The sequence below is a fragment of the Somniosus microcephalus genome, unplaced genomic scaffold (genome assembly GCF_052327205.1).
Source record: "Somniosus microcephalus isolate GS21.2 unplaced genomic scaffold, FLI_Smic_1.0 unresolved_chr3, whole genome shotgun sequence".
NCBI lineage: Eukaryota > Metazoa > Chordata > Chondrichthyes > Squaliformes > Somniosidae > Somniosus > Somniosus microcephalus.
Window position 1 is genome coordinate 12,502,082 of NW_028225181.1, and position 9,794 is coordinate 12,511,875.

Genomic DNA, 9,794 nt, shown 5'->3' on the forward strand with positions numbered 1-9,794 from the left:
GTGCCACAGTAAAGTAGTACATTGACCCGGTCCGGATGGGATGTATGAGGGTTGCTGGGGGAAGGAATGGTGGAAACAGCGCAGGCTCTAGCCAGAGTATTTCTATCCTCCTTGGATATGGGAGTGGTGCCAGAGGACTGGAGGGTTGCAAATGTTACACAATGATTAAAACAGCAGAGGGGGATAAACACTGTACCTGCAGCCCAGTCAGCCTAACGTTGGTGGTGGGGAAACTTCCAGAGGCCATATTCCAGGACAAAATTATGTCATTTGGAAAAACTTGGAGGAATAAATGACAACCAGCACAGATTGTTTAAAGTGCAGTCTCTCTGACAAACTTTATTGTGTTCTTTTATAAAGTAATGGAGAGGGTTGATGTGGTTAGTGCGGTTGATGTTGTATATATGGACTTTCAAAAGTTGTTTGATAAAATGCCATTTAATAGACTTGATAGGGAAACGGAAACTCATGGGATTGAAGGGGCGGTGGCTGCGTGGATGTGACATTGACTGAGGGACAGATAACAGAGAGTAGTGGTGAACGGTTGTTTTTCAGACAGAAGAGAAGTGTACAGTGGTGTCCCCCATGGGTTGATATTAGAGTCAGTGCTCTTTTTGATGGACATCAATTGCCTGGACTGAAGTCTAAAGGCAACATTTCAAAGTTTGGAGATGACACGGAACTCAGAAATGTAGTAAACAGAGAGGAGAGTAGCAGCCTCAGGAGCACAGAGACAGACTGGTGAAATGTGCAGACATGTGGCAGATACAATTTAACGCAAAGAAATGTAAAGTGATACACTTTGGGAGGAAAATGAGGAGAGGCAATATTAACTAAATAGTACAATTTTAAAAGGACTGCAGGTACAGAGAGAACTGGGAGTTTATGTGCACAAATCTTTGAAGGTGGCAGGACAAGTAGCTAAGATTGTTAAAAACACAAACAGGATCTTTGGCTTTATAAATAGAGGCAGAGAGTACAAATGCACGGAAGTTATGCTAAACCTTTATAAATGACCGGTTAGGCCTGAGCTGGAGTATTGTCTCCAATGCTGGGTATCGCAAATTAAGATGGATGTCAGCACCTTGGAGAAGGCACAGTGGAGAATTACTAGAATGCTAGCAGAGATGAAAGATTTCAGTTATAATGGGGGACTCGAAAAGCTGAGATTTTTCCCCTTCGAGCAGTGAAGGTTAACGGGAGATTGAATGGAGGTGTTCAAGGGTTTGGATAGAGTAAATAATGTGAAACTGTTTCCAGTGGTAGAAGAGTTGGTAACCAGAGGAAACAGATTTAAGATAATTGGCAAAAGAATCAGAGGGAAGATGAGGAGAATTACTCAGCGAGATGTTATGATCTGGAATGCACTGCTTGAAAAGGTGATAGAAGCAGATTCAGAAATAACTTTCAAAAGATAACGGGATCAGTACTGGAAGTGAGGGATTTGCAGGGCTATGGGAAAAGAACAGGGGAGTGAGACGAATTGAAAAGCTCTTTTAAGAGCCAGCACAGGCACGATGGACTGAATGGCCTCCATCTGTGCTGTATGAAACTGTGATTCTGTGATCACAAAAGCGACTGAGTCCTTGTCTCGTGTACAATCGACATTCTGCAGTTATTGAGCCAAATTCCAATCGCTCCTTGCACTCTGATAAAGGTGAAAGCAGGAAAGCAAACACAATGGGCTGGTGAGACAAGGTGCGTTGACAATTTTATAAATAGATTTTAAAAAAGCAGAAATCATGAAATAATTATGAGACTAAAAGTAGGGGCCATGAATATAACAAAGTCACCAATAAATCCAATAGGGAATTCAGGAGAAACTTCTGCACCCAGAGAGTGGTGAGAACTCACTACCACAGGGAGTAGTGGAGGCGAAAAGCACAGATGCATTTCAGGGGAAGCGAGATAAACACATGAAGGAGAAAGGAACAGACGGTTATGCTGATCGAGTTAGATGAAGAGGGGAGGAAGGAGGCCAAGTGGAGCATAAAGCCGGGCATGGAGCATTGGGCTGAATGGCCTGTTTCTATTCTGTACATTCTTTGTAATTTGCTTAGCTCTGATCACAGGCCTCGCCTGGATTCAATCAGTGAATTAAAAATCATTGATGTTATTCCAATTTTATTATTTCTATCTATTTGTTCTCAGGATAAGTGTGATGCTGTCAAGGCCGGGATTACTTGCCCATCCCTAGTTACCCAAGAGAAAATGGTGGGCCTTTATCTTGAGCCACTGCAGCCCGTGAGGTGACGGTGCTCCACAATACAGTTATTGAACGAATTTCAGGCATTTGATCCAGTGACGATGAAGGAATAGAAATTTGGCTGGTAGCACCACCAATTAGTGCCTAACGAGGCCGAAAAGTGGGGTGGTGGCCAATTTCCGGCCGGGTGCAGGGCGCACAGCACCTCGCCCCATATTTAGCATGCAGTTAGCGCCGGCGCTAAATTTTAGCGCCTGCTCATGGGCGCAGGCAGCTTATGACGTCATTTGAGTGTGCAATGCCTTTTGGGCTCCCCGGACTGGAAATTCAGTGGCGCCCCCCTCTGTAGCGCCTGGCGCTAATAGTGACAGCTTATCTGGAAGCTTACCAAGTCGGCCTCGGGCTGGAGTAGCGTTATTTAAAGGGGACTGGTGTGGTTTAAATGCGGTTTCCATTTTTGGAGCACAACTTCATCGAGAGCTAGAAAGAGTTGCTAAGCTGCACCCTGAGAGCCTTTTGACCACTGAGCCCATGCAGGCAGAGGAACTTCAGCCTTCTGAGCATCGCCTTGCTGTTGGTGAGCATTGACAACGGGAAAATTCCTGTGTGCACTTATTATGGGTGCTGCATTTGAGGGGAGCGTACTGCTGCTGAATCATCGGGGAAGGGCACAGAGAAACATGGTGAGAGGGGCAGGCATGGCCAGATGGAGGAGGGCCAACAGACGTCGCCACACCAGACCTTACGCTGGCATGGTTTTCCGAAAGCAGTTTTCCTACATGGACATGTCAGAGGAGCAGTGTATCAGAAGGCTGCGCTTTCCAAAGGAGGTGGTGTCTGAGCTGAGCCAGCTGCTTTTGCCAGATCTGCAACCTCAGAGAAGGCACAGGACATCTCTGTCGGTGGCTGAGAAGATGCCTGCTGCTCTGAACTTCTACGGGAGCAGCTTTTCTCAGGCTGCGCGTCAGAGGCTGATCAGAATTAGCTTCTAGGAACCTCTCATGGAATGCTTGCTGCCATTCCAAGAACAGAAATGGAACCGGTCTGATACCCCCAAGCCTGTGAAGGGCAAGATGCATGTAAATAGCAGACATTGCCATTATAAATGAAGAAAGTGTTTTATTACACAAATTGTGGTTCCTTCAAACATGAGAAAGCAATGGCAACAGAAAGCAAAACTAATACACTGACACATAACAACTCTCACACCCGGGAGACTGTCCAAAACATAAATCACATTCCGACCATTTTCCTTGGCCTTGATTCCACTGCGCCAACCAAAGCATCCAATGCCCCATCAGTGATGCATTCCACCCTCTGCCTCACCCTTTCCATGTCTTGCTAGGCTGGTGCGCCACAGGAAGGCTCCCACCGATTTCAAGGCCTACAAGGCAGTGAATGTGTCTGGTGAACCTAATTGACCCGCCCCTTTAAGAGCTGTCCGGCGCCACTGTGTCTCGGGGTCAGTGATTATTGAGAGCACCTGCGCTGTGCCTGGCCGCCGCGAAATTGGTTTGCGCCGCCGGGTTAGTGCCTTAGGAGTCCCGTGCAGCGCCTGATTTAACTCCACAATCAACACCATGGGCGCAACTGCGCAATATCACGCTAGGTGGCGCTAAATTGCGCCTGGTGCTAAACTTAGTGCTTCGCCAGGACTAGCGCCCCAAACGGGGCGATACCGAATTTCTAGATAGAGTTATACAGCACAGAAAGAGGCCCATCAGCCCATCGTGCCCACGCCGGCCATCAAGCCCTGTTTATTCTAATCCCATTTTCCAGCACTTGGTCCATAGCCTTGTATGCTATGGCATTTCAAGTGCTTATCTAAATGCTTCTTGAATGTTGTGAGGGTTCCTGCATCTACCACCCTTTCAGGCAGTGAATTACAGATTCCAACCACCTTCTGGGTGAAAATGTTTTTCCTCAAATCTCCTCTAAATCTCCTGTCCCTTACCTTGAAACTATGCCCCCTGGTTATTGACACCTCTACAAAGGGAAAACGTTCCTTTCTATCTATCCTATCTATGCCCCTCATAATTTTGTACACCTTAATCAGGTCCCCCGTCAGCCTTCTCTGCTCTAAGGAAAAGAACCCCAGCCTGTGCAGTCTCTCTTCATAGCTGAAGCATTCCAGCACTGGTAACATCCTGGTGAAAGTCTTCTGCTCCCGCTCAATGCAAGCACATCCTTCCTATATATTGGCGACCAGAACTGCACAATATATTCCAGCTGTGGCCTAACTAGCGTTTCGTACAGCTCCATCATAACTTCCCTGCACTTACATATTCTATGCTCCTCCTGTAACATGTGGGAAATCAGGGACGCTTCCTGTGTCCCTGACGACTATGTGTGCAGGAAGTGTGTCCAGCTGCAGCTCATGTGGGACCGCATGACGGCCCTTGAGCTGCAGGTGGACTCACTTTGGAGCATCCACGATTCTGAGAGGGGTGTGGATAGCACATTTAGTGAGTTGGTCACACCGCAGGTTAAGGCCAGCGTAGACAGTACATGGGTGACCAAAAGGCAGAGCAAGGGCAGGAAGGTAGTGCAGAAATCCCCTGGGGTTGTCTCCCTTAGCAACAGGTTCACCGCCTTAGGTACTGTTGTCGGGGGGGGTGACACATCGGGGGAAGGCACCAGCAGCCAGGCTCATGGCACCATGACTGGCTCTGTTGCAAAGAAGGGAGGGAAAAAGAGTGGCAGGGCTATAGTAATAGGGGATTCGATTGTAAGGGGAATAGATAGGGGTTTCTGTGGTCGCGACCGAGACTCCAGGATGGTATGTTGCCTCCCTGGTGCAAGGGTCAAGGATGTCTCGGCGCGGGTGCAGAACATTCTGGAGGGGGAGGGGGAACAGCCAGTTGTCGTGATACATGTTGGTACCAACGACGTAGCTAAAAAAAGGGAAGAGGTCCTACAAGTAGAATTTAGGGAGTTAGGAGCCAAACTAAAAAGTAGGACCTCGAAGGTAGTAATCTCTGGATTACTACCAGTGCCACGTGCTAGTAAGAGTACAGAGAACAGGATAGTTAGGCTAAATACGTGGCTTGAGCAGTGGTGTAAGAGGGAGGGTTTTAAATTTTTGAGGCATTGGAACCAGTTTTGTGGTAGGTGTGACCTATACAAAAGGGACGGTCTACACCTGTGCAGAGATGGAACTGATGTTCTCGGGGTAATTTTTGATAAAGCAGTTCGGGAGCATTTAAACTAGTATGGCAGGGGGCTAGAAACCTATGTAGTGAAATAGAGGAAAGTGAAAGGCAGACAGAAATAAATGATAAAAGGGTGAGGAACAAAAAACAAAGGGCCAAACGAATTCATAAAAAATGTGAGCATAAAAAAAGCCTGAGGGTTTTATACCTTAATGCGAGAAGCATCAGGAACAAGGTAGATGAATTAGCTGTGGAAATAGAGGTTAATAATTATGATCTAATTGGGATTACGGAAACATGGTTGCAGGGTGAGCAGGGCTGGGAGCTTAACATACAGGGGTATTCAGTATTTAGGAAGGATCGACAAAAAAGAAAGGGAGGAGGGGTAGCATTGCTCGTAAAAGAGGGGATAAATGCAATTGAAAGGAAGGATATTAACTCAGTTAATACAGAATCTATATGGGTGGAGCTAAGAAATAGCGAGGGGCAAAAAACATTAATAGGAGTGGTATATAGGCCTTCAAATAGTAAAATAGAGGTTAGGGAGGGCATCACGAGGGAAATTAGAGAAGCGTGCAATAAGAGCACAGCTGTCATCATAGGTGACTTTAACTTACATATAGATTGGACTAGCCTAATCAGTAAAAATAATGAGGAGGAGGAATTCCTTGAGTGTTTGAGGGATGGTTATCTGGATCAATATGTCGAGGAACCAACTCGGGAACAGGCTATATTGGACTGGGTACTGTGCAATGAGAAGGGACTAATCAGTAATCTTGTTGTACGGGGACCCTTGGGTCAGAGCGATCATAACATGATCGATTTCTCACTCGAAATGGAGAGCGAAGAAATTGACTCAGAGACTAAGGTCCTGAATTTAAACAAGGGGAATTATGATGCCATGAGACGGGAACTGAGTAGGTCTGAGTGGACAACGTTCCTGGGAGGACTGGAGGCAGATAAACAATGGCAAACATTTAAAGATAGAATGACAAAATTGCAAAAATTGTTTATACCAATCTGGCATAAAAGGAAATCTAAAAAGGTGACTCAACCGTGGATAACAGGGGAAATTAGAGACAGCATAAAATCCAAAGATAGGGCGTATAAAATAGCCAAAAAAAGCGCCAGAGCGGAAGATTGGGAACAGTTTAAGATAGAGCAAAGGAGGGCAAAGGGCATAATCAAGAGGGGCAAAATAGCTTACGAAAACAAGCTGGCGGAAAATATAAAAACTAACTCCAAAAGCTTTTATAAGTATATCAAAAGGAAAAGACTGGTGAAAACCAAAGTTGGTCCATTGCAGTCAGATACGGGGGAATATATAATGGGAAATAAGGAAATGGCAGATCAACTAAATGCATACTTTGGGTCAGTCTTTACGAAGGAAGACACAAAAAACCTCCCTGGGATATCGGGAAAAATAGGGACATTGGCAAAGGAGGAACTGACGCAAATCAATATCTCTAAGGATATGGTGTTAAGGAAGCTAAAGGGATTGAAGGTGGACAAATCCCCAGGGCCTGATAACATGCATCCTAGGGTACTGAAGGAGGTGGCCCTAGAGATAGCGGATGCACTAAGGATGATTTTTCAGAATTCATTAGACTCGGGAACAGTACCGATGGATTGGAGGGTAGCTAACGTTACCCCACTATTCAAAAAGGGGGGTAGGGAAAAAGCAGGTAATTACAGACCTGTAAGCCTTACATCAGTTGTGGGCAAAATGCTGGAGTCCATCATTAAGGATGAAATAGCGGAGCACTTAGCAAATGGGGACAGGATAGGACAGAGTCAACATGGATTTACAAAGGGTAAATCGTGCTTGACTAATCTATTGGAATTTTTTGAGGGAGTAACTGGTAGAATAGATGGGGGAGAGCCAGTAGATGTGGTGTACCTGGACTTCCAAAAGGCCTTCGATAAGGTCCCACATAAAAGATTAGCATGGAAAATTGAGGCTCATGGGATAAAGGGGAAAGTTTTGGCGTGGATAGGGAACTGGCTGTCAGATAGAAAACAGAGAGTTGGAATAAACGGCTCATTTTCTGAATGGCAGGCAGTAACAAGTGGGGTACCACAGGGATCTGTCCTGGGCCCCCAGCTGTTCACAATTTACATTAATGACCTGGATCAGGGAGTCGGATGCAGCATTTCCAAATTTGCAGACGACACTAAACTAGGAGGGGGGGTGGGCTCAGAGGAAGAGACCAGGAAGCTCCAGAGCGATTTGGACAGACTGGGCGATTGGGCGGATAAATGGCAGATGCACTATAATGTGGACAAGTGCGAAGTTATCCACCTTGGGTGCAGGAACGGGAGGGCAAATTATTATTTAAATGGCAATAGATTGGGAGAGGGGGAAGTACAGAGAGACCTGGGTGTTCTTGTACACCAGTCACTGAAGGCGAGCATGCAGGTGCAACAGGCGGTCAAGAAGGCAAACGGTATGCTGGCCTTCATAGCAAAAGGGTTAGAATACAGGAACAGGGATACCTTGCTGCAGCTGTACAGGGCACTGGTGAGACCACACCTCGAGTACTGTGTACAGTTTTGGTCGCCTCATCTGAGGAAGGATGTTCTTGCCATGGAGGGGGTGCAGCGGCGATTCACCAGGCTGATACCAGGAATGGCGGGAATGACCTATGAGGAGAGACTATGTAGTTTAGGGATGTACACACTGGAGTTTAGAAGATTGAGAGGGGACCTCATAGAAGTGTATAAAATTCTGACAGGTCTAGACAGACTGGATGCAGAAGGAATGTTTCCCTTGGTGGGTGAGAACAGAACTAGAGGACATAATTTAAGGATAAGGGCTAAACCATTTAGGACAGAGATGAGGGGGAATTTCTTCACTCAGAGAGTGGTGAACCTGTGGAACTCATTGCCACAGAGGGCAGTGTACGCCAGCTCATTAAATATATTTAAGAGGGAATTAGATATATTTCTACGGGCAAAAGGGGTTAAGGGTTACGGAGAGAAGGCGGGGACGGGATACTGAATTAAAGGATCAGCCATGATCTCATCGAATGGCGGAGCAGGCACGAAGGGCCGAATGGCCTACTCCTGCTCCTATCTTCTATGTATCTATCTATGTATCTATGTATCTATGCCTTGGCTAATGAAGGCAAGTATCCATATGCCTTTTAAACCAACTTATCTTCCTATCCTGCTGCCTTCAGGGATCTATGTACATGCACACCACGGTCCCTCTGATCCTCTGCCCTTCCTAGCGTCCTACCATCATTTGTGTATTCCCTTTAGTCCTCCCAAAGCTCATCACCTCACACTTCTCAGGGTTATTTCCATTTGCCAATATTCTGCCCATTTAACCAATCCGTCTATACATCCTGTAGCCTGAGGATTCCCTCATCACTATTTACCACTCCAACAATTTTTGTGTCATCTGTGATCTTACTGATCATACCTTCTACATTCATATCTAAATCATTAATGTACACTGCAAAACAGCAAAGGACCCAGCACTGATCCCTGGAGTACACCATTGTACACAGGCTTCCAGTCACAAAAATATCCTTCGACCATCAGCCTCTGCCTCATGCCACTCATTCAATTTTGGATTCAATGTGCCAAATTGCCCTGGATCCCATGGGCTCTTACCTTCTTGACCAGTCTCCCACAATACAGTTACTGAAGGAATTTCAGGCATTTGACCCAGTGACGGTGAAGGAATGGCGATATATTTCCAAGTCTGGATGGTGTGTGACTTGGAGTGGGTGGTGGAACTTGGAGGTGATGGTGTTTTGTGCTACAGTCCGAGTCCAAATCTACCCCTTGCCCTATGACTATTGTCCCCTTGATGCCAATTTTAGGAATCAAACTGTTATCCTGGGCTGAAAAGTACTTACGGTAAAATATTAAACACAAGTTAATATTTGGCATTTTGGGGATACAATTCCTTTACTAGGCACTTGGCAATGAGTTGCGCCTGAACTGAGGATGTGAATTTTAAATCAAGGCTTTGCCAGACCGGGAGCCATTGTAGGTCGGTGAGCACAGGGGTGATTGGAGAACGGGACTTGGTGAACGGGACTTGGTGAACGGGACTTTGTGCGAGTTAAGACATGACCTCAAGTTTAGACAGGCTGCAATGTGGGAAGTCGGCCAGGAGGGCATTCGAAAACTCATGTCTAGTGGTAGCCAGGGCATGGATGAGGGATCCAACAGAAGATGAGCTCAGGCAGGGGCAGAGATGGGTGATTACATGGGGAGGGCCGTGGCGGGCTTGTTGATGGAGGGGATATGGAGTCGGGAGCTTAGCTCAGGGTCAAATAAAACGCCGAATTTGTTTAAAGTAGGGTTCAGCATCAGACCGTGGCTGAGCAGAGGGATGGAGTTTGAGGCTGGAGCCTGTTGAGGCAGATCACGATGGGAAATGGCTGATACACCTCCTGTGATTCAATAGCAATGCTCAA